The sequence below is a fragment of the Salmo salar genome, chromosome 14 (genome assembly GCF_965601325.2).
Source record: "Salmo salar chromosome 14, fSalSal1, whole genome shotgun sequence".
Lineage (NCBI taxonomy): Eukaryota > Metazoa > Chordata > Actinopteri > Salmoniformes > Salmonidae > Salmo > Salmo salar.
In genome coordinates this window covers 91,823,163-91,849,570 of record NC_138304.1, presented here as the reverse complement: position 1 = coordinate 91,849,570, position 26,408 = coordinate 91,823,163, and the positions used below count along the sequence as shown (strand labels likewise).

The window sequence follows — 26,408 nt, the reverse complement described above, 5'->3', positions numbered from 1 at the left end:
TCCCTCCCTGCCTCCTTCCACTGTCTGTGCCATAAGTCCGCCACTGGATCAGAAGACCAGGATGATGATGATGATAATCATCAAATCAAATGTTAAAATCTAATTGTCACACACCGAATACAAGTGTAGACCTTACTTACGAGCCCTTAACCAACAGTGTGGCAATGACAATAGGGGTAATAATGCATGGCTGTCATTCATTTTAGACAGCCCTGATGGAATGAATAGACACCGCCATACGTTCACGATTGTGACAATGTCCATTAACAATGAGGTATATTCTAGGTTAATTTGTAACTGAGTGATCTAGTTCATCAGCAATCTGCTAAAGCTAAGCAATAACATACAGTGCATTCGGGAAGTATTCAGACCCTTGACTTTTTCCACATTTTGTTACGTTACAGCATTCTAAAATTGATTAAATAGTTTTTTTCATCAATCTGAACTCTATCCCACAAAGCAAAAACGGGTTTAGACATTTTTGCAAATTCAATAAAACAACAGATTACATTTACATAAATATTCAGACCCTTTACTCAGTACTTTGAAGCACCTTTGGCAGCAATTACAGCCTGGAGTCTTCTTGGTATGACTCTACAAGCTTGGCACACCTGTATTTGGGGAGTTTCTCACATTCTTCTCTGCAGATCCTCTCAAGCTCTTGTCAGGTTGAATGGGGAGCAATGCTGCACAGCTATTTTCAGGTCTCTCCAGAAATATTAGATCAGGTTTAAGTCTGGGCTCTGGCTGGGCCACTCAAGGACATTCAGAGACTTGTCCCGAAGCCACTCCTGCGTTGTCTTGGCTGTGTGCTTAGGGTCGTTGTCCTGTTGGAAGGTGAACTTTTGCCCCAGTCTGAGATTCTGAGCAGGTTTTCATCAAGGTTCTCTGTTCTGTTCATCTTTCCCTCGATCCTGACTAGTCTCCCAGTCACTACTGCTGCCAGGGTTTTCTCCAGACGTGATGCTTGGCATTCAGGCCAAACAGTTCAATCTTGGTTTCATCAGACCAGAGAATCTTGTTTCATGGTCAGAGTCCTTTAGGTGCTTTTTGGCAAACTCCAAGTTGGCTGTCATGTGCCTTTTTACTGAGTTATGGCTTCCGTCTGGCCACTCTACCATAAAGGCCTGATTGGTGGAGTGCTGCAGAGATGGTGGTTCTTTTGGAAGGTTCTCCCATCTCCACAGAGAAACTCTGGAGCTCTGTCAGTGACCATCGGGTTCTTCGTCACCTCCCTGACCAAGGCCCCACTCCCCCAATTGCTCAGTTTGACCGGGCTGCCAGCTCTAAGAAGAGTCTTGGTGGTTCAAACTTCTTCCATTTATGAATGATGGAGGCCATTGTCTTCTTGGACATTCAATGCTGCAGAATTTTTTTTGGTACCCGTTCCCAGATCTGTGCCTTGAAACAATCCTGTCTCGGAGCTGTAAGGTCAATTCCTTCAACCTCACGGCTTGCTTTTTGCTCTGACATAAACTGTCAACTGTTGGACCTTATACAGACAAGTGCGTGCCTTTCCAGAATCATGTCCAATCAATTTAATTTACCACAAGTGGACTCCAATCAAGTTGTAGAAACATCTCAATGATCAATGGAAACAGGATGCACCTGAGCTCAATTTTGAGCCTGATAGCGAAAGGTCTGAATAAATAAGGTATTTCTGTTTTTAATTTGAATAAATGAGCAAAACATTTCTAAATCTATTTTCATTTTGTCATTATGGGTATTGTGTATAGATTGATGGGGGGGGGGATTTAAGCAATTTTAGTTTAAGGCTGTAACATAACAATGTGGGAAAAGTCGAGGGTTCTGAATACTTTCCGAATGCACTGTATGTATAAATGTGACTAAGCTCTCTAGGCTGAGTCACTGAGGAGCTCTCCAGTGCATGATTCATAATGCTATTTCTATGCAAGTGTGATAATGTCATGATCTTGAAGAGATTGCTTGATCCAGTGTGAGACTGACATTTGATCAATAGTGTTCAACTGTAGAGTTCCATTATAAACACACACCTTGTTTTTTTGTTTTGAGGAATAAGTTATAAGGGTACACTCACTTCGAAACATTTCCTATCCGGTCTACAGCGACCGTTCATCTCCACCACGACACACTGTTCTCCCGTGAACAACTTTAATGTAAATGTGTTTTATATGTAAATAAACAAGATGTATGTTTTGAATTTGACCCAGCGAGTAAGTTTCATTTCCCCACTTTCATTTTGTAGAAGTCAACATATTCAGGGTCAGTTGAGGTATAGTGTTTCAGTTTATTTTATACAAATAACGGTACATTCCTGAGACTATTTACAAAAATTGGACAAAATCTGTGCTGACAAAAGTTGATTTTGACATTGATTACAAATCCTTTCCACTTCACATTGAAAAGAACACACAATAATTATAAATTCACATCTACTGTAGGATGGGCTGTTTTCAATTGTTATAAGGTAATGAATGGAACCGAAGTTATACTGAAGAATCTTATGGATGGAAATCTTATGCATGTTTCCCCAGGATGGAAATATGGAGGCGCTATTTGAAAAAACAACACTTCTGGCTGGCCCTGTAGTCTAGTACATGCATTATCATATGGTAAATGCAAAACTGCCCAATAGCCATGACAAGTGGTTAAATGGATTAACTTAAGAGTTTATGAACTGCCCTTCAGTTCTTTGATTTCCAAGGCTGCATTAAATTCCAGAACATTTTTCTGTTCCTTCTGACCTTGTTCACTCTCTTCACGGACTTGATAGGACTGGATAGGTGTAAGCAAAATGGCGGAAACTAAGTAGAGGTATCGCTACCACCTATCCAGTCATTATAGATAAGTGAAAGAAAAGGAACAATGAGGGGATTCGATTCATCTTTCCTGGGTAAGCGTGTTTTGCACCGGGTGAAAGTTGATTGCATTGGTTTTGGAACCGGGCTGCCTCCCGGCGTGAGCCAGGTGCCCGGGTCAAAGCCCACGGCGAAGTCGGCTCAAAAGTCACGTAATTACCACGTGGAGTAATGAGTAGGATTCTGTGTTTTCACATGTAAAAGTGATTGCTGTTGAGAAAAGCACTTTATCTGCCTTGTTTGAAAATCCTAACATATATTTAATGGAAAGAGATGTTTCTGGACAACGTACCATGCTGCCTTGTTGACAACATGACAGAGTGGGGGAGATTACTGTTCAATATGAGAAGAGTGCTCCTCCCTCACCGCTTTGGCCCGTTTATGTCACGGGCCATAGACTTGTGCCCAGTGGCTCAGCATAATCCAATCTGCCTAATGTTCTGGATTGACGTGTAGCACAAGGGAAAGAGACACTGGCACTGTGACATCACTTCTTGGCTGGGGCCTTGGGTATACTTGCAGATGATTGACAGCATTACCTCATCAGCGCCTCCTCCAATGGACAACCTGGTGTCTCTGCGAATAAAAAAGAAAAGAAAAACAAATGAACACTGGGGTCATTCAATGACAGTTATAACCTCGGCCACATTCTTAAAAAACATGGAAACCACGTGCTATTTTCATCCATGAAGTACGACAATGGGGACTCTTTTCTGATTAGATGCTTCAATTATTAAAGTTTCATTTCCTGAGCAAAATTACCAATCCGACCCAGAATGTTCATGGAATGAACTACTGTAGTATCGAAAGTCAACAACACTGTTGCGTAACTGTATTGACAAAAAAATCGAATCAATTTGTATTTGTCACATGCGCCGAATACAACATGTGTAGTAGACCTTACAGTGAAATGCTTACTTACAAGCCCTTAACCAACAATGCAGCTTTAAGAAAATACCAACAACAAAAAAAGTAAGAAATAAGAATAACAAATAATTAAAGAGCAGCAGTAAATAACAATAGCAGGGCTATATACAGGGGTACCGGTACAGAGTCAATGTGCAGGGGGCACCGGTGTTGAGGTAATATGTACATGTAGGTAGAGTTATTAAAGTGACAATGCATAGATAATAACAGAGAGTTGGTTGCTCAACTGGTTTAGCCCAAACATGAATTTCCTCCATACACTATCTATCTGCATATTGCATATGAACATTGTTTGTACATAGAAAAATTTTGTGGAAGTGATGAAACAGAGATCTTTTCAACTAACAGTGACAGTGACCCTTGACCACCAGATGCCTATCATTGAATGTCTCAATTGGCACAATATTACCTACTGCACTACTTTTTACCAGGGCCTATAGGGCTCTGGTCAAAAGTAGTGCACTATATAGGAATTAGGGTGCGTTCTACAGCTAAGGCGAGGCGACACAACAACCAATGGTTGCGTGCCACGTAATCGACTGTCATCGACTGACAAATTGCTATAACATAGATGTGGTTAGTTTATACTTAAAATACCTATCCAGGCGTTAGCAACGTCTAAGCTCTGAAACATAGCCCATGTCTCATTTCCTTGATTTTCCACATCAGAGTACAGTAGTAACAACGATACAGTAGTGGACTACTGTGAGAGGTAAACAGACTTGTACTGCATCATCTGACCAATGAAAGAACAGCATTCGACAGTGACTCCATAAAACCCTTTTGGAGTTTGCTAACACTTAATTTGAATATCAGCTAATAAACAACTTATCATAGTTTATGCATGTAGCACTTGTTAATACATCCATGAACAAATGATATAATATAAATAATATGAACTTCATGAATGGCTAGCAAACGACAGATTTAGTAATGGCTTATGACAGGTTTATAAGCAGAACTTGTAACCTTCACATAAAGCGTCGCAGAGTTTATTCAGTTCTTTGACAAAGAGTTTTGTCACGGAATTAAGCTGCCGTCTTGAACCTTCTTTTAGATTTTCTTCTTCTCCACTCACCTGTAAAACCTGCTGACAAGGACATCGCTGGTGAAGCCCATCTCTCCCCAGTACTGCAGGCAGCTGTCCCCCACCTCCCTGGACAGATGGCCTGCCTTCAGCTTAGCCATGGACGCCAGCTTAGTCACATCGTTGCCCTTGATGTAACAGTGCTGGGGGGACACAAGGAGAGGTTGAAGCCAAAAAATGCATCTTGTACATGTAGTTGAATTTCACTGATGTTGCTGCAAGTTTGTGGCTGTATCTAACATCTTTGGTGGTTTCCTTTCCTAAGTCCTTAGTGCTCACCCTCACCAATCGAGGCCTGTCAGATCAGTGTAGACGGACGGAATAGGATAATTGGTACGTGGCCAATGGCCTCAGTCTGTGTCTGCCAAACAGATGCCTCTCTGACTCAACAGTGATTTCTATACCCGATGAGGAAATGAACAGCTTTACTAGTGCATTGAAACTACTGTCTGCAAAAGTGGTTGCGCATTAGTCAAACCCCACCAAAGGCCATGGACCTAACAGTACTCTATGTGTCCAGTCTCATGACCATTAGATTACACGTTGTGTTACTGAACCATTGCAACCACTAGTAGGTCCAGCAGGCTGGCCTAAAGTTTACAGCTTACCACAGGGTTCACCAACTGGCGACCCGCGGGCTGAATTTGGTCCACGGGTGAATGTATTTGGCCCCCCAAGTTTTTGTCGTTGGACATAAAAGACTAAAAATACCAGCAAATCAGCTCCAAGTGATTTTAACTTTGGAAATCTGTTCCAAAGTATTCCCACGCATAATAGAGAGACACGTGATCATATACAAATGTAAGTCAGGTTTGAAATGATTATGTTTTAGTCAAATATTATCTGTTTGGGCTTCTTGCAGTCAATTTGCAGTCTACTAATGATTTGTAATTATGTTCCGGACCCCAGACCATCCGCTCCAGAAAAATAAATAAAAATAAAAATAAAAATAAAAAATAAATCGGCCTGCGCCGGGAACTAGTTGATGATCCCTGGCTTACATCATTTTGAATCGTACATACCCTGCACTTGCTGATTATATTTATCTGGTTTGTGACAATCTGTGTGTATGCATTAAAAGGCCCAGCCGCAAACAAAATTTCCCCTTAGAAATCAGTCATTGTCCCAAATAGCACCCTATTCCCTATGTAATGCACTACATTTCACAATTTCCCTATGTGGTAGAGAACAGACATCTTGAAGATCTTCCTCTGTCTGGTGTACTGAATGGTGGCCTGGATGATGTTGTCCCTCATGGTTACAACTGAAGGGGAAATTAACAGTAATATAGAGACATTTTTTGTTTACAAGCAACCGTCACGTTTGAGGGGATTACGGTTGCATCACGGCCTGGTACAGGAATTGGTCCGTCTACGACTGCAAGGCCCTCCAGCGGGTGGTTAAGACGGCCCAGTACATCACTGGGACCATGCTCCCACGTATTCAGGACATTTTCTCGAAACAATGCCTGAAGAAGGCCCACAGCATCATGAAGGACAAAACACACACCCCAGCCACGAGCTGTTCTCTCTCTTACTGTCTGGCAGACGGTATCATGAGGTCTGATACCAACAGGTTCAGAGACAGTTTCTATCTACACTGAACAAAAAGCTTATTTCTCTCAAATTTTGTGCACAAATTTGCTTACATCCCTGTTAGTGAGCATTTCTCCTTCGCCAAGATAATCCACCCACCTGACAGGTGTGGTATATCAAGAATCTGATTAAACAGCATGATCATTACACAGGTGCAACTTGTGCTGGGGGAAATAAAAGGCCACTCTAAAATGTGCAGTTTTGTCACACAACACAATGCCAAAAATGGATCAAGTTTTAAGGGTGTATGTAATTGGCATGCTGACTGAAGGAATGTCCACCAGAGATGTTGCCTTAGAATTGAATGTTAATTTCTCTACCATAAGCCGCCTCCAACGTCGTTTTAGAGAATTTGGCAGTACGTCCAACTGGCCTCACAACCGCAGACCACATGTAAAAACGGCAGTCCAGGACCTCCACATCCGGCTTCTTCGCCTGCGCGATTATCTGAGACCAGCCACCCGGACAGTTGATGAAACTGTGGGTTTGCACAACCAAAGAATTTCTGCACAAACTGTCAGAAACGGTCTTCACCAGGGTCTTTACCTGACTGCAGTTAGGCGTCGTAACCGGCTTCAGTGGGCAAATGGTCACCTTCGCTGGCGACTGGCACGCTGAAGAAGTGTGCTCTTCACGGATGAATCCCGGTTTGAACTGTACCAGGCAAATGGCAGATGTCAATTTTGTGAACAGAGTGCCCCATGGTGGCGGTGCGGTTATGGTATGGGCAGACATAAGATACGGAAAATGAACCCAATTGCATTTTAGCAATGGCAATTTGAATGCACAGAAATACTGTGACGAGATCCTGAGGCCCATTGTCGTGCCATTCATCCACCGCCATCACCTCATGTTTCGGCATGATAATGCACGCCCCATGTCTCAAGGATCTGTACACAATTCCTGGAAGCTAAAAATGTCCCAGTTCTTCCATGGCTTGCATAGCACGGTTGAATGGCGGGAACCTGATTACCAAGATTTACCGGGATTTACCTCCCAAAATCACTCCCTTTTAAATAAATAACTATGAGAAACCGGTAAATTATAATAAATTATTTATATGAACAGCATGGCGTGAAATGGAACTGTTAAATTATACGCAATGTCTAAATCTGGTTTCTATATGGCCTCTGCATGATGAATCCTCAACGCTCAAGGTGGAGACAGAAAGCCCATCTCAGTATGGTCCACAATTCACGATGCCTGTCATTTTATCATGGTCAATTTCTTCTTGTGACAGGTAGTGCTATGCTACAGTAATATAAAGACAGAATGCCTGTCTAGTTTACCCTGTCTAGTTGCCTGTCTAGTTTACCCATCTCCATCTGACTTTATTTGTAAAGAATATCTTTTGTTTTGTTTTAATCACTCGATTAAAGTTGCTTTAAATCAGTGCACTCTCTCGCAGTCTTTCTCTCTCTCCATCAACTCCATTCAAATTGCATCGAAAATAGATCATCCTGTTCTAGATTGATATATGGACATACAGTACCAGTCAACAGTTTGGACACACCTACTCATTCCAGGGTTTTTCTTTATTTTTACTATTTTCTATGTTGTAGAACAATAGTGAAGACATCAACACTATGAAGTAACACATATGGAATCATGTAGTAACCAAAAAAGTGTTAAACAAATCAACATATATTTTATATTTGAGATGCTTCAAAGTAGCCATCTTTTGCCTTGATGACAGCTTTGCACATCTGCTGCACCAGAATCGTATGTCACTTCCCGCTTTATCATGGTCTAAATGATGTGCTTAATTCCAAGCCATATAATACAGTATAATACAATACAGTTCAGTAATACAGTTCACGCTCAAAAAGGTTAGCCTACTGGAGCTAGTTTCATTTATTTACCCGACTATATAGTTAGCTACATCTATGGACTTTTATGTTTTTCTGTCATGTGTAATGTATCATTTAGCCTATCCTATTGGATAATGGCACAATAATTTGGACTTTTTTGGGCTTGGGCTCATTAAATGTCTTTATTGTAGGGCTCATAAAATGTTTATAATATATGGCTCATCAGGCTTCAGGTAGCATCAGGCTTGAATTTTAGATCAAAGCTCTATTCAATTCCAGACATAGGCCTATTTATATGCTTTCTAAGATTTTGAATGACACTTTGGTTTTGGAGGGAAACACCGGGTTACCCGGGAGAAAAGTGATTTATTCTCAGGATGAAACATGTAAAATACCGGGAAAATATTCAAGCCTATTTTTTGCTCACCAGACATGTCACCCATTGAGTATGTTTGAGATGCTCTGGATTGACGTGTACGACAGCGTATTCCAGTTCCCGCCAATAGCCAGCTACTTCGCAAGGCCAATGAAGAGGAGTGGGACAACATTCCACAGATCTGATCAACTCTATGTGAAAGAGATGAGGAAAATGGTTTTCTTATCCACACCCCTACCTTAATTCTTTAGGTATCTGTGAACCACACATGCATATCTGTATTCCAAGTCAAGTGAAATCAGTAGTTTAGGGCCTAATTTATTTATTTCAATTGGCTGATTTCCTTATATGAACTGTAACTCAGTAAAATGTTTGAAATTGCTGAATGTTGCATTTATATTTTTGTTCAGTATACAAGCCATCAGACTCCTGAACACTTGAACTGGACTGACTACCTGCTCTGATACTCCACACCTTAGCACACATGCCCTCACACACACACACACACACACACACACACACACAGACACACACACACACACAACACACACACACACACACCACACACACACACACACACACACACACACACACACACACACACACACACACACACACACACACACACACACTGCGACCAGAATTGATAAATAATTGCTAAATACTGCACAATTTAAACACCCTTCCCCAAAAGAAGTGTAAATATTGGACTATAAATGGTGCCTTCCTGTATTATACTTGTGCTAAAATGTTTATTCTACTGAGACATTTACTTTATGTTCGTATTCTTATCTTGTATTATTTATTATTGTTGTTGCATTGTTGAGAAAGAACCTGCAAGTAAGCATTTTGTTGAATGGTGTATACCGTGTGTATCCCGTATATAAGACTAATACAATTTGAAACTTGATGTGTGCATTCCCACACCAACAAGCTCTGAAGCAGGATAGCTAACGCTAAAGTCAGGACCTTGACAAACTTAACAGTGAGTGAGTGATAACCACGAAAACGCACAAGACTGAAGGGGTTGAGTTAAATGCGGATGACACATTTCAGTTGAAAGCATTCAGTTGTACAACTGACTAAGTATCCCCCTTTCCCCTTTATAGCTATGTTCAACAAGTATATTATTCTGGCTTTATCTAGCTCTGTTTGTGATATTTTACCTTTTTTCATTTTTAAAGAACTAATTAACCTGATTTTGTCAGACAGCAGCTCTATAGAGATGAGATGATAACTTGGAATTAAATAATAAAGTCATTAAATAAAACAAATGTAACATACGCAACAACTGAAATATTTTATTAAATTAAAGTTGTGAATAAACTGTGGTTAATAAGTGATAAGTAGTAATGGGCAGTCACGACCATCATGGGACTTTTATTAATTGTTTTATTCTGTGTTGTTACATCATTCAACCCACATAATGCATAGAGCATTTAATGTTTTTAAAAAATATCAGAATCAAAAAACTTGATTTGCTCAGTAGTACTTGCTAGCTTGCTAGGTAATCAACATCTGATGCAGTGGTTCTCAAACCTCTCCTCGCGGACCCCCAGCCATTCTATGGATTTGATCTATTCCGGAGCTAGCACACCTGATTCAACTTGACAACTAATCATCAAACCTTTGATTAGATTAATCAGGTGAGCTACAGTAGTTCAGGGCTAAAACAAAATTGTGAAAGTCTGGAGGTCCTAGAGGACAGATTTGAGAACCACTGTTCTGATGACATCTGCGACGATTACCTGTTTGATTACATGTTAACTTGCATGACCTGCATTTGAAGTTGCATGTGATTGTATCCACTCCTAGGTAAACAAAGAGCTTTCTGATTCCAAACTGCGCGCACTACTTTTCATGATGCGGCCGGGAAACAGGTATATATATATATATATATATATATATATATATATATATATATGTTTGTCAATTGTATTACAGAGGGTGGAGTACACAGAGGCTGTGATTACAGTTTTTTCCAACTGCTTACACACAATCTTTTCATGTCACACGATTTTTGAAACCTCTCACTCAAAGTGCAAAACTACACACCAAATATCCAAAACCATAAGCTATTTCTCAGCCTTTGACTCAGTTGTCAATTGCATAAAACACTTTTTTCAAAACACTACACACAATTCTCTACCTTAAACACAAAAATCTATCAGGAAGTGACTTGCTTTCCTTTTCCAAACACAACCAATGAAAATGCTACACTTATTCACCAGGTCACACACACACTCCTCACATGTGCAAACACTAATTGCTTAACTGATCACTAACCAATCACTGCTTTACTGTAGTATAGGCCTATAAATAGGTCAAAGGTCAGATTACCTGTTTTGAACAATGGATGCCAACAATGGACAGAGAGCAAGAGGAGTAGGAGGGAGAGGCAGGGGACACCAACGAGGACAAATTCAAAGACGAAGAGGAGGAGTAGGAGGAAGAGGAAGAAGAAGAGGACGAGGGCAAAGTAGAGAAGGAAGGAGAGCCATCTCTGATGAGATTAGGGCAACACTTGTTGATCATGTGATCAACCACGGTTTGACCATGAGAGGCTGGACTGAGAGTCCAGCCCAACTTGAGTCGATTTACAGTGGCGTCCATAATTCCAACCTTCAGAAATGAGAACAGGTATGCAACTATCTAATGACTATTTTAGCATTACAGTAATGTACTGTAAAATACGTATGACTGCATAGTATTGCATAAACATTTGTAACTCTAAGCCATCCATTTACTGCACTGCATTGAATGAATGAGGTTCGTTATCATGCTGTACTACCTTTTTTGTACATTGTTTACAGTTCCTATGCTGAACACATACTGTTTGAATTCTGTACAGAGTGGAAAGGCAAAGACATCATGGAGGACGAGGACGCTTGTTTACAGATGTACAAGAGACAGCAATTATAAATATGGTTTTGGCCAACAATGCAATTAGGATTCGAGAGATAAGAGAGCATATCTTGAATAATGACACCATATTTAACATCAATGCTGTAAGCCTGTCGACCATACAACGCATCCTCCAACGGCACCGAGTGACGATGAAACAACTTTACAAGGTGCCATTTGAGAGAAACTCTGACAGTCAAGAATATGCGACATGACTTTGTAGATGCAACACTACTTCCAGTACTTCAGACATACCATATTTACTCATCTGTATATCCTTTTGTCTGTTACAGAGAGTATTGGAGCTGGATGCCCATGTAATTCGCCATGAATTTATTTATGTGGATGAGGTTGGCTTCAACCTCACCAAAACCAGGCGCCGCGGAAGAAATGTAATAGGACAGAGGGCAATTACCAATGTCCCTGGACAGCGTGGGGGTAATATAACTATGTGTGCTGCCATCACTCAAAACGGGGTCCTCCATCACAATGTCACACTGGGTCCGTACAACACCGGCCATATGCTCACTTTTCTGGATGCAATTTACACAATGCTTGTCCCTGATCCAGATCAGGAGCCTGCTAGATTTGTGGTTTTATGGGACAATGTTAGTTTTTACCGGGCTGTTCTGGCCCAAAACTGGTTTGCCACCCATCCACAATTTGTAGTTTTGTACCTACCCCCATATTCACCTTTTCTAAATCCCATAGAGGAATTCTTCTCAGCCTGGCGCTGGAAAGTGTATGATCGCCAACCCTATGCCCGCATGCCGCTTCTCCAGGCAATGGAGGCCGCATGCCGCTTCTCCAGGCAATGGAGGCCGCATGTGGGGAAATAGAGGTTGCCTCTGTCCAAGGTTGGATATGCCATGCTAGGAGATACTTCCCTCGATGTTTGGCAAGAGAACTTATCTTGTGATGTGGACGAAGTATTGTGGCCAGATCCAGCCCGGAGAAGAGATGAAGCGTAGCTTAGCACTGGTGACTGCCCCAGGACCCCCCTACCAATTCCTGGACTGCCCCCCCGGGACCCCACACACACAATTGTGTTCTTTACTTTATTCTAAAGAATATACTTTTGGTTTACATACGTTTATGGTTTTGTTGTATGCTACTGTATACAACAGTAATGTTTGGCCTAATAAATATTTTCTGTTTCTACATTGCATTGGTGTTTACAGTGTACTTGTTACCCCCTCTCAGCAGATTACTATCACTGTAGAACATTGTATTGAAATGTAGATATAAGCCTATGAAAGACCAAAGAGCTTTAGATTTAGAACAACAGTGTTTACATGGTATATCCAAAAATGTACTATTATGAAAGCAGTGTTTGCCATTTGATGCAAATGCTTCATTCTGACATGTGTTTATGGCATTTTGAATGCAGTGTTACATTTTGAAGGAGATGTGAGGCATTTTGCATTTTGTGTGTGCAGTTTTGGAAATTGTGTGTAGTTTTGAAAAAAGGAGACCGTTTTTAAAACGTGTGTAAGCAGTTGGAAAAAACTAAGTTGCTGTGTGAGGAAGTTCATGTCCTCTTTTTTTTTTATTTTTTTATTTTTTTTTTTCCCTCTTTGTGTGAAACTAGTTTTAACTTGGAAGTGGGTGGATGTGTCACGTCCTGACCAGTAAAAGGGGTTATTTGTTATTGTAGTTTGGTCAGGGCGTGACAGGGGGTGTTTTGTGTGTTTTGGGTTTTGTTCTGTTATTCTATTTCTGTGTTTATCTAGCTTTTCTATTTCTATGTTGGGGTTTTGGAACGACCTCCAATTAGAGACAGCTGGTTGTCGTTGCCTCTAGTTGGAGGCCATATTTAAGTGGGTTAGTTTTCTCTTGTTTGTGGGTGGTTGTTTCCTGTTTAGTTTGAGCACCTTACGGGACTGTTTTTGTCGTTTGTTTTGTGTAAGTGTTTTGTTTTTCCTTCTAATAAAAGAAGATAAATATACCCGCTGCAGTTTGGTCCACTCCATACGACGAACGTTACAGGATGATACAAATCAATGAGCATATACAGATATAACTCTGTCTGTTTGTGTGTTTATACTGTATGTGTGTCTATGGGTGTGTGTTTAGTGTAACAGTCAATGAATAAAAGGATAAGAAGCTACTCAGACTGTTATCAAGCCCAGTCTAAATAATAATAGTAATTTGGTGGGTGCTTATATTTGTCCTATTTCACACATATACATGTGGTTTAATACACGTGTGAATTGGAAATGTGTGTTTTCCACATCCCACTCTCCCTGAGACACCCTCGGAGAGTGGGGTCATGGACAGGATCCGCCATTCAATGCAACCTAGGAGCAATTAGGGTTAAGTGCCTTGTTCAAGGGCATATCGGCAGATTTTTCACCTTGTCGGCTCTGGGATTCAAACCTTTCGGTTACTGGCCCAAAGCTCTAACCACTAGGCTACAGTACCTGCCGCCTCCTCTAATAGACAGTAAACTGACATCTCGCGTATTAAAAAAAAAAACAGAAGCACAAATCGACAAATTAACACTGGGGTCATTCAATTACAGTTACTACCTTGGCCACATTCTTAAAAACCATGGAAACCACATGTATTTTGTCCATGAAGTGCGACAATGGGAACTCTTTTCTGATTAGATGCCTAAATGAATTAGATTTCATTTCCTGAGCAAAATTACCAATCTGAATGCCCAGAATGTTCGTGGAATGAACTGAAAGTCAACTCTGCAGTGAAAAAACAAATGTTGTGCAACTGTATTGACTCTGATGTTTCTGAACTGGTTTACCCTGGCTATGAACTTCCTTCTTTCATCACACTGGCTGACACCCTTTGAACCCATTATGAAAAATTACGTTTAGATTAAGTTTCAAATTGACAACGTCTTTCCTTGAACTAGAAACACTTTAAGGAATACCGGAAAACCCCCACAGACGGAAAGACAGTAGAGTATTGGTAGGAAGGAGAGAGAGAGGCAGAGTGGGGGAGGGAGGAAAGAAACAGGACTGAATTGGAGAGGTTTGCTTACTATTGCCCACCGCCCAAAGTCTCTCTTCCTGGAACTGCAGCATCTGATAGGTGAAGCCCATCCCCTCCTGACCAATGAGGTTCTTGCAGGGCACGCGCACGTCATCGAAGAAGACCTCGGCTGTGTCGGAAGACATCCCCATCTTGAAGATCTTGCGGGCGATGTGAACCCCTGCGAGGGAAACAACGGAGAGAGAGAGATGGAGCATCATCATGTGTGTCGGGTGGGACACCAGAGGTTATGAGCTTGCTCCCTAATGGACACAGCAGAGTGAAATGACAATGTAATCCCTTGGTTTTAGGACACTGGCATCTGCCAAGAGCACTGAAAATTGGAGTAATCAGAGGTACTGTATAAAAACAATGTTAATATCTACAGTGTCTTCAGAAAATATTCACACCTCTTGAATTTTTTCACATTTTCTTGTGTTATACCTTGACTTTAAAATGGATTCAATTGAGATTTTTTTGGGGTCACTGGCCTACACACAATACCCGATAATGTCAAAGTGGAATTTTGTTTTTCAAAATTTTTACAAATAAATTACTGCTTTTGGACTGTACTCTTAATAGATGTGATTCTAATTCCAGTTTGTCAGTTCCAGTTTTATCCTGATCCATGGAGCCACAGCTTAAAACAGAGGATATTAGAAACAGATCATCTTGGATCCATGACACTGTATGATCTAAACCCAATATGACGCCAAGTTCTATAGAATAACCTTTTCCAAACAACTGTGATCCACCCACTTTTCTGGCCTGAGTGGTTGAGTTCTTACTGAGAAACTCCTTCTTCAGCTCTTCTGAGCCAAACCTACAGTACCACAACATACAGAGACAGTGGTGTTGAAGAGCTGTTCAAGTAACTGTTCCGGTAGACTTCCGGTCATTGCTCTAATGCAGTAGCTCACAAACTACCTTCAACTTCTTTCAAACTGCACGTGGAGACATACAAATGGAATTCATTAGTTTATCTTAGTAGAAAGTAGGCTTAATTGCCAAAATCCCTTTAAGCTTATTTTGCATTGTACAATGAATAGCTGATTGACTTATCATGAATAACATGATCTATGTATTTAAACATCTGTATTAGAATACTTCTAGAAGACACTGAGCCCTAGTTTTGGATTGTTGGTGTTGCATGTTGAAACTCAGATGAGTAGGTGGTCTGTAATGGTGTCTTCACAAAAGCTTGACTTTATAAATGTTTGTGTGTGTGTGTAATAAACAGAGGCTAATAACCATAGAGATTAAAATAAACATTCTTCATTAGCTCATAAAGAAAACTGCATGCCTATGTGCCAGATCGGTGCAGTAAATACCTTACCTCGCCAGGGCAGGTGTTGCCATATCAGTCTGGACTCCGATGGCCATGGGGATGCCTCCACAGCGGATGTTGCACAGCTTATCTGACACGGTAATACTGTAGCTGAAGTCCAGGCCTAGGCCTCCATACTCTGCACAGCACACATAAACACAAACACCCTCTGATAGGAATAGTTCACCCCGGACACATAACATACAAACTCCCTCTTAAAAGGGATTGTTCACCTAGGACACATAACATACAAACACCCTCTTATAGGAATACTTCACCCCGGACACATAACATACAAACTCCCTCTTAAAAGGGATAGTTCACCCCGGACACATAACATACAAACACCCTCTTAAAGGGATCGTTCACACAGGACACATAACATACAAACACCCTCTTAAAGGGATAGTTCACCTAGGACACATAACATACAAACACCCTCTTAAAGGGATAGTTCACCTAGGACACATAACATACAAACACCCTCTTAAAGGGATCATTCACCCAGGACACATAACATACAAACACCCTCTTAAAGGGATTGTTCACCCAGGACACTTAACATACAAACTCCCTCTTAAAAGGGATTGTTCACCTAGGACACATAACATACAAACACCCTCTTAAAGGGATCGTTCACCTAGGACACATAACATACAAACACCCTCTTAAAGGGATAGTTCACCCACATTACAAAAAACATATTTGTTTTCTTTACCTTGTAAGCAGTCTATGGACATCGTAAGACAGCAAGCCATGCTTTTAGTTCACCGAGCCAATGTCTCCAAATGCTAACTTTTTAGCATTTGCGGCACAAATCCAATGCTAAATTTGCATTTTCCGCGCTTCATGTCCAAATCACCTTAAAGTAACTTAATTGCACTATGCAAACAATGAAATATACTTTAGCATATCCTAGTAACCTGGGTGACCGGCAACCTAATAAGCAAGGCTTGGAATGTATGTAAATGTGCTGTAAAGTGACGCAGAAAATAGAATACATTCAAAAGGATTTCTGTTTTTCTTGAAAAGTATAAGATCATTGGTGTATCATGACAGTTATGTAAATTGCCCTTTCAGATAAGACATCAGGGCTTTAAAGATTCTGACCAAATTCACATTCACATCACAATGTGAGTCATAGATCTGTCATTGTCATTGAAGGCAAGTCTAAGAAGCGGTAGATCTGTTCTATGTACGCTTTTTCTATGTTTCCCGTTCTTAAGTCTTTTACCTTCGGTTTTGTACACCAGCTTCAAACTGCCGAACATACAATATTTTTAGTTATTGAAAATATATTTAATAGCGGTTTAGATGGTACTATGATCCTCTACACTATACATTGCTTGTTTTGTCACATAAACGGAAATTAGGTGAACTATTAGAATTTTAGCAACCAGGAAATGGCAGAGCGATTTCTGCATATTGCACCTTTAATAACACAGTGTTAAACCATCTAACTGTCGGTTATCTCGCAGAGTGAACTCCACACCTCCCCCTTTCTTTTCTCTTCATTATCTGTTACCTAACACAGCTTGAAATGAGTGGGCACTTTCCACACAAGACAGAGAGCGCTGAAGGCCAACTAGCAATCTTTTAAATGTTCAGTAAAGTTAATCTATGTTAATGCACCCATTTTATGTTTCAATAGAGAATTTCTCTGCAGTTCTGATCTGATGCCCATATATTTGTCAAGCTATCTGAACAAAATGCTTTAATGTAAAACAAGAAAAACAATAGCAAATTGGGCAATTTACATTAGTCAACTAGCTGTAATCTGCCGAATGGAACCAGACAGTAATTCAATGGGAAAATGACAACAGTCCGACAGCTCTGTCAGATTTCATAACGTCACAAACACCAACTAAACATCAGACGCGAGATAAAAAGACACAAACAGACACTAATGATGACGAGGATGAATAACTACAAGAACATTTTGACACCAGAGAGTTTTATCCTCTCCTCTCCAGCCAGAATGATCAGATTCACCTGCCAAATGTCTTTCAGAATGTTGCAGCCAGGGGAAAAACTGTGTGGAGATAAATGTGTGACAGGCCTGGTACCCCGTTGAGGATAATATTGACAGTTGGAAATGGAGAAGTTTCGACAGAGTTTTAGCAAAATAGCTGGGCGTGCTAGTGGAGTAACCGAAAGCAAACAATGTCAGCCGTAGATATCCCTTACATGTGTGTCGTTACAGGACGGGATTCCACCATAGCACAACAATGACCCACTTACAACAAACAACAACTTTAAAGGCTTAATAAAGCCTTCATTAGCCCTTTATAAGGTCTACATAAGCCCTTCATAAGGTATACATAAGGACTACATAACTGCATTATAAGCCCCTCTTCAGCAAAATGAGCAGTAACAACGTTAAAGTGGCGTTAGAGAGACGTAACATATCAAACCGTTTAATTGGCCGCGACTCCAGTGTTCCCATGACTTTCATGTAAATTAGAATCCCAAAAAGTAAGTGTGCTCAAAATCACTTCATTTAGGATAAGAATAACGAGTTATCAGTATAGTATGTGTAATATTATTATATTATTACTAAATGACTGAGAGAGAGAGAGTAGAGGGCACTGAGGAGTGATACAGTAGCTAAAGTCAGGGTAACATAACATTGGACCATCATAACAGAACTATCAGAAAAATGCTGGCCAGTGGAAAACCCAGCTGGGTTGCCAAGCCTCATCAGTCGGGTCAGAGACGGGCCAATGTCAGAGGCTGAATTTTGGATCCCACTGTCCTGTCTGAGGGTGGAATAACATCACGAACGCGCGGGCGCACGCACACACACACACACACACACACACACACACACACACACATACACACACACACACACACACACACACACACACACACACACACACACACACACACACACACACACACACAGGGAGGGAGAGGTCATCCATGTTCTGCTCCCCGTTGCCTGTGCAACACTTCCTGTTCTGGTTCTAGTGTGTTTCACTGTTATCCTGCCTTTTCTTATGTCCTTATGGAAGAAAATGAATCTTATGGAAGAAAATGAATCTTATGTCTCCAAACTTGGATATGATTTGTAAAAACTAGAGTGGGCCGTGGCCGCTGGATAGATAAGTAGCCGAAATGTGATTGTTTCATACGTTTATACTATCTCCCAAGGTTTTGTTTTGTACTGTATTACAGCTCCAAGAGATGTTCCAAGAAATTAAAAGCTTTGAAATAGTTGGAGCTGCTTTAAGTTCGGAGCTTGCCAGCTTGGTATTGCCTTTGAGCCCTAGAACTCTCATTCCATTGGGTGACTCCCAGAGTAGTAACACTCCACATTCTCACCACAGTCATGTTTGCATTCCAAATGACTCCTGCACTCTACGTCCCTCATCGTTCTCAGCTAAGTCTTTGCCGTCATCTGAAGATAAGGATGTGTCATCTGTATTTGACATTTTAAATCCCTCAGTGGCTATCTCTTCTGTGAAAACCATTCCCAGTCTACCTGATATTTCTCCATCCCAGCAGTGCAGTGCTAAGCCTCCTAGTCCTCTTCCATTCCAATCAATCTAACCAGACTCATAACAGCACACTTTGAGAGCTTGCCGCTTTAGTCAATGTTTTAGCATAGACAAGCTTTATATTGGGGACAGACCTGATCTCTATTGTACAGCCATTCAAGGTAACACATAAGATACTACTAACAATTTGGAAATGATTACATTAGAGTAGATCAGGCAATACATACCAGAGAAATGTCTGGAGGCACATTTCGGGAGACCGACATTTTACAATTTAGTATTCTGAGGAAAACTATAGAGATAAAACTGACAAACCACTTAGGCTACAGTGTTGTGTCGTTCTTACAGTGTGAATGACATGCCAAACCACAGAAATATGTTTTTGCTGGAAAGACAGCCGGAGGACATGACTGAGGGCAACACTCCTCTGTGCTGTGTTCGACTGGCCATGCATAGAAGTGTAAGAAGGTAAATAGATGTTCTGGGATATGCCCACAAGGCTTGTGATTGACAGGTCCTCTTGGATATGGGCATGTAAGCTAGTGCGAGAGAGAGAGATTCCGAATTCCTGTAATGTTGGTTCAGATAAAATATAGGTTCCAAAAAGTGTATCCTCGACTCCCGTTGACTTCTGCAATATACAGTACCAGTCAAAAGTTTGCACACACCTACTCATTAAAGGATTTTTCTTTATTTTTACTATTTTATACATTGTAGAATAATAGTTAAGACATCAAACAATGAAATAACACATATGGAATCATGTAGTAAGCAAAAAATATATTTTATATTTGAGATTCTTCAAATAGCCACCCTTTGTCTTGATGACAGCTTTGCACACTCTTGGCATTCTCTCAACCAGCTTCATGAGGTAGTCACCTGGAATGCATTTCAATTAACAGGTGTGCCTTGTTAAAAGTGAATTTGTTGAGTTTCTTTCCTTGTTAATGTTTTGAGCCAATCAGTTGTGTTGTGACAAGGTAGGGGTGGTATACAGAAGACGGCCTTATGGTAAAATATCAAGTCCATATTATGGCAAGAGCAGCTCAAATAAGAAAAGAGAAATGCCAATCCATCGTTTCTTTTAGACATGAAGGTCAGTCAATTCGGAACATTTCAGGAACTTAGAGAATGTTTCTTCAAGTGCAGTTGCAAAAACCATCAAGCGCTATGTTGAAACTGGCTCTCATGAGGACCGCCACAGGAAAGGAAGACCCAGAGCTACCTCTGCTGCAGAGGATAAGTTCATTAGAGTTACCAGCCTCAGAAATTGCAGCCCAAATAAATGCTTCACAGAGTTCAAGCAACAGACACATCTCAACATCAACTGTTCAGAGGAGACTGTGTGAATCAGGCCTTCATGGTCAAATTGCTGCAAAGGAACCACTACTAAAGAACACCAATAATAATAAGAGACTTGCTTGGGCCAAGAAACACGAAATCTGTGGAGGAAATCTGTCCTTTGGTCTGATGAGTCCAAATTTGTGATTTTTGGTTCCAACCGCTGTGTCTTTGTGAGACACAAGTAGGTGAACGGATGATCTCCGCATGTGTGGTTCCTACCGTGAGGAAGAGGTTTGATGGTGTGGGGTGCTTTGCTGGTGACACTGTCTGTGAAGTATTTCAAATTCAAGGCACACTTAACCAGCATGGCTACCACAGCATTCTGCAACGATATGCCATCCCATCTGGTTTGCGCTTACTAAGACTATCATTTGTTTTTCAGAAGGACAATGAACCATCACACTTCCAGGCTGTGTAAGGGCTATTTGACCAAGAAGGAGAGTGATGGAGTGCTGCATCAGATGACCTGGCCTCAACAGTCACCCGACCTCAACACAATTGAGATGGTTTGGGATGAGTTGGACTGCAGAGTGAAGAAGAAGCAGCCAACAAGTGCTCAGCATATGTGGGAACTCCTTCAAGACTGTTGGAAAAGCATTCCAGTTGAAGCTAGTTGAGAGAATGTCAAGAGTGTACAAAGCTGTCATCAAGGCAAAGGGTGGCTACTCTGAAGAATCTAAAATCTAAAATATATTTAGATTTGTTTTAAGTCTTTTTTGGTTACTACATGATTCAATATCTGTTATTTCATAGTTTTGATGTCTTCACAATTATTCTACAATGTAGAAAATAGTACAAATAAAGAGAAACCCTTGAATGAGTAGGCGTGTCCAAACTTTTGACTGGTACTGTATAGCTACAATAATAGCACAAATAGACCTAACAGTGGTATCGCTTATCCCTACCAGTGCCACATTTGGGCTATTAGCAATATGTGTCTCATCTCAGCGGTGTCTCTTACAGTGTAGGCTAAAGGGGTTATCTAATATACCATCTGGTAATATGGTGTGTCTGGGACAGCCTTCCTAGTCCCCATTCTTTCTAATCCAGCTGTTAATGCTGAAGGGCTTTGTAGTCAACACTCTCCTCTGACCTAGCTAGATTTACGAGCCAATTTCCCTACAGGGCCCACGACCTACGACACCCACTGCATTACTCGCTTTGTTAAAGAAGTAGTTGACTTCAAAATCAACGTTTGTTAGATGTTTTGACATCTAGGGCGACTAATGTCGAGATGAGTTCTCGTTTCTATTAATTTGGTGTATTATATACTGTATTTGGATCGAGATTGGTGTGTAGTGAGACTTGAACGAATCTCGCCCACTTTTGAGGTCTGAAAACATCTTGGCAAAACTACATCTTGGAATGAATCATCATTTTAAATCCTAAAACTTCTTATACATATCATATACACTGAACAAAATTATAAACGCAACATGTAAAGTGTTGGGCCCGTGTTTCTTGAGCTGACATCCAAAATCCCAGAAAAGTTCTATTTGCACAAAAAGCTTATTTCTCTCAAATGTTATGCACAAATTAGTTTACATCCCTGTTAGTTAGCATTTTTCCTTTGTCAAGATAATCCACCCACCTGACAGGTGTGGCATATCAAGAAGCTGATTAATCAGCATGATCATTAAACAGGTGCTCCTTGTGCTGGGGACAATAAAAGGCCAGTCTAAAATGTGCAGTATTGTCAAACAACACAATGCCATAGATGTTTCAAGTTTTGAGGGAGCGTGCAATTGGCATGCTGACTGCAGGAAAATATACTGCTCAAAAAAATAAAGGGAACACTTAAACAACACATCCTAGATCTGAATGAAAGAAATAGTCTTATTAAATACTTTTTTCTTTACATAGTTGAATGTGCTGACAACAAAATCACACAAAAATAATCCATGGAAATCCAATTTATCAACCCATGGAGGTCTGGATTTGGAGTCACACTCAAAATTAAAGTGGAAAACCACACTACAGGCTGATCCAACTTTGATGTAATGTCCTTAAAACAAGTCAAAATGAGGCTCAGTAGTGTGTGAGGCCTCCACTTGCTGTATGACCTCCCTACAACGCCTGGGTATGCTCCTGATGAGGTGGCGGATGGTCTCCTGAGGGATCTCCTCCCAGACCTGGACTAAAGCATCCGCCAACTCCTGGACAGTCTGTGGTGCAACGTGGCGTTGGTGGATGGAGCGAGACATGATGTCCCAGATGTGCTCAATTGGATTCAGGTCTGGGGAACGTGCGGGCCAGTCCATAGCATCAATGCCTTCCTCTTGCAGGAACTGCTGACACACTCCAGCCACATGAGGTCTAGCATTGTCTTGCATTAGGAGGAACCCAGGGCCAACCACACCAGCATATGGTCTCACAGGGGGTCTAGGATCTCATCTCGGTACCTAATGGCAGTCAGGATACCTCTGGCGAGCACATGGAGGGCTGTGCGGCCCCCCAAAGAAATGCCACCCCACACCATGACTGACCCACCGCCAAACCGGTCATGCTGGAGGATGTTGCAGGCAGCAGAACGTTCTCCACGGCGTCTCCAGACTATGTCACGTCTGTCACATGTGCTCAGTGTGAACCTGCTTTCATCTGTGAAGAGCACAGGGCGCCTGTCTCCTGGTAGCGCCTCTACACTACGCTGACAGACACAGCAAACCTTCTTGCCACAGCTCGCATTGATGTGCCATCCTGGATGAGCTGCACTACCTGATCCACTTGTGTGGGTTGTAGACTCCGTCTCATGCTACCACTAGAGTGAAAGCACCAGAATTCAAAAGTGACCAAAACATCAGCCAGGAAGCATAGGAACTGAGAAGTGGTCTGTGGTCACCACCTGCAGAACCACTCCTTTATTGGGGGTGTCTTACTAATTGCCTATAATTTCCACCTGTTGTCTATTCCATTTGCACAACAGCATGTGAAATGTATTGTCAATCAGTGTTGCTTCCTAAGTGGACAGTTTGATTTCACAGAAGTGTGATTGACTTGGAGATACATTGTGTTGTTTAAGTGTTCCCTTTATTTTTTTGAGCAGTATATATATATATATATATATATATACCACAATATAGCAGCTTCTCACTTCCACATATTCATTGGAGTGGGCCAAAGCCAGAATGACATGCTAAGCACTCCTTAAAGCTGTAATGTGTACGTTTTTGGGTGACCTGACCAAATTCACATTGAAATGGGAGATATAGATCTGTCACTCTCATTGAAAGAAGTGGTAGATCTGTTCTATGTGCGTTATTTCTATTTTTCCTTTGGCGTCTTTTACTTTTGATTTTGTACACCTGCTTCAAACAGTTAAAAATATTTTGGGTTATGGAAAATATATTTCACAGTGGTTTAGATCGTACAATGACTCTATACTTGCTTGTTTTGTCACATAAACTGAAATTAGGCGAACTATTACAATTTTATGAAAATGCGGGAAATGGCGGAGCGATTTCTGCATAGTGCACCTTTAACTTTTCTAATGAAAATGAAGAGTAATCTTAGTCCTATTTCATCTTGAGTCTTGTATGCAATGAAATAATTCCTAAACTTAATTTTCTCACGCTAGACCTTGAGAGCTTCTTTTGTTGACTTTTGATGAAGTAGTTTGACACATCGGGCACTCAGGGGTCTATGAGGAACCCATTATTACTTGCTACTGCTCTATCTATCGAGACCCTTTCACGAGGAATGAGGCTTCACCATACAGAAGCACAATAGACTTCCGTTGCTCCTTGTCTCACTCCGATTCAGGTGCTTGTTCATGAAAACACAAAATTAATTAAACCATCTACGTCGTCTGAAATGAGTCATCCTCTTCTCTTCAAAGGGAAGTGCATTTAACTGACAACGTTTTTAAGAAGGGAGACGGTGAAATAGGTTAAGCATAATTTTCTGTAAATGAATCAGAATCAGGCAAAGAAATAAAAAGAAATAAAAAGGGAAGTGTGTAGTTCGTACCAACTGGTTTGTCGACACCCAGAAACCCATCTTTTCCAAGGAGTTTGAAGACTTTGTGGGCAATGCTACCCATTGGTCCACATAGGTGTTGATCTCCTGTTCGATGATTTATGACACAGACAAGGAAAGAGGGAAAGGTGACATACCCATGGACATGGAATTGTGCAACATTTGCCCATTATTATTTTCAAAATTCTTCAAGCTCTGTCATTGGTTGTTGATCATTGCTAGGTAACCATTTTCAGGTCTTGCCATAGATTTTCATGTAGATTTAAGTCAAAACTATAACTTGGCCACGCAGGAACATTCACTTTCTTCTTGGTAAGCAACTCCAGTGTACATTTTACCTTATGTTTTAGATTATTGTCCTGCTGAAAGGTGAATTCATCTCCCAGTGTCTGGTGGAAAGCAGACTGAACCAGGTTTCCTCTAGGATGTTGCCTTTGCTTAGCACCATTCCGTTTCTTTTTTATAATGAAAAACTATCTGGTCCTTAACGATTACAAGCATACCCATAACATGATGCAGACACCACTATGCTTGAAAATATGGAGAGTGGTACTCAGTAATGTGATCTATTGGATTTGCCCCAAACATAATACTTTGTATTCAGAACTAAAAGTGAATTGCTTTGTCACATTTTTTGCAGTATTACTTTAGTGCCTTGTTGCAAACAAGATGCATGTTTTGGAATATTTGTATTCTGTACAGTATTCTTTTCACTCTGTCATTTGGTTAGTATTGTGGAGTAACTACAATGTTGTTGATCCATCCCCAGTTTTCTCCTATCACAGCCATTAAACTCTGTAACTGTTTTGTGCGTGCTACTTCCCACATATTTATTACAGTCAGGTGAATAAAAGTCCATTCAAAATATGAATACACTTTTTCTCCACTGTCAACAAGCCTTTATGAAATATTGCTGTTTCACAAGACTGCAGATAGAGACAGGTTAAGCCTCTGACCATATAGCCTAGCTCCACCAAAACCAATACAAATTATTTTCATTCCAGACAAATAGAGCAACAGTCATATCGTTTGAGAATAACAAGCCTATGTTTGCATCTAACAATGTTAGCCAAACATAAAATCTAATTTCCCAATAGAGTCACCCTAATACTAACTGTACCAGTTGGAGTATACCAGCTACATGGACATACAGTACAGATATTTGTGCAGGCATTGAGTAGCATGAGATGGAAGCGGTTCGCAACATTAGACCCTACAAATAGAGCGACAGTAATATATTTGCATCATGAATGAAGACTTTTCTTAGGGAGTGAAAGGATGAGGAGTGGAACACTCCCATTCTTGAGAAATGGGAGTTCCAACAGAGCCTTGGTACCACAGGTCCCTCCCAAATGGCACCCTATTCCCTACATAGTGCACTATTTTTGACTAGGTCCCATAGGGCTCTGGTCAAAAGTAGTGCCGTATATACGGAATATGGTGCTATTTGGGATGTAACCCAGGAAAAATCTTGATTTGTTCTTCCAAATAGTATTCAGCTGGAAAACTACTTAAAAAGACACTATCAATATCCCACATTTCTCTGGTAACTCAACAGCTTCTTAGGGGAAGATGATTTGCCTACATGCTTAGATGCTGACCTCATTGGCAATGACAAACAACATGATGAGGTGTTTAAATGCACTGTCACTTTTAATGTCCAAAAGAGTCAACAGACCCTTGACAAACCCGCCTATCAATCTGCTTTCAAGCATTGCTTGTGTGGTA

At 40.8% G+C, this 26,408-nt stretch overlaps 1 long non-coding RNA gene and 1 pseudogene across 1 annotated transcript; both read right to left on the bottom strand.

Annotated features, from left to right (window-relative positions):
• Positions 1–2,249: 2,249 nt before the first annotated feature.
• Positions 2,250–5,227, bottom strand: LOC145850404 (uncharacterized). The gene is made up of 2 exons (XR_014380443.1): positions 4,846–5,227; positions 2,250–3,416 (listed from the first exon to the last, which is right to left on the bottom strand). It is a non-coding gene; the product is annotated as an uncharacterized LOC145850404 (long non-coding RNA).
• Positions 5,228–6,017: 790 nt separating this feature from the next.
• Positions 6,018–24,779, bottom strand: LOC106570490 (putative acyl-CoA dehydrogenase 6; annotated as a pseudogene).
• Between the last annotated feature and the right edge of the window lie 1,629 nt (positions 24,780–26,408).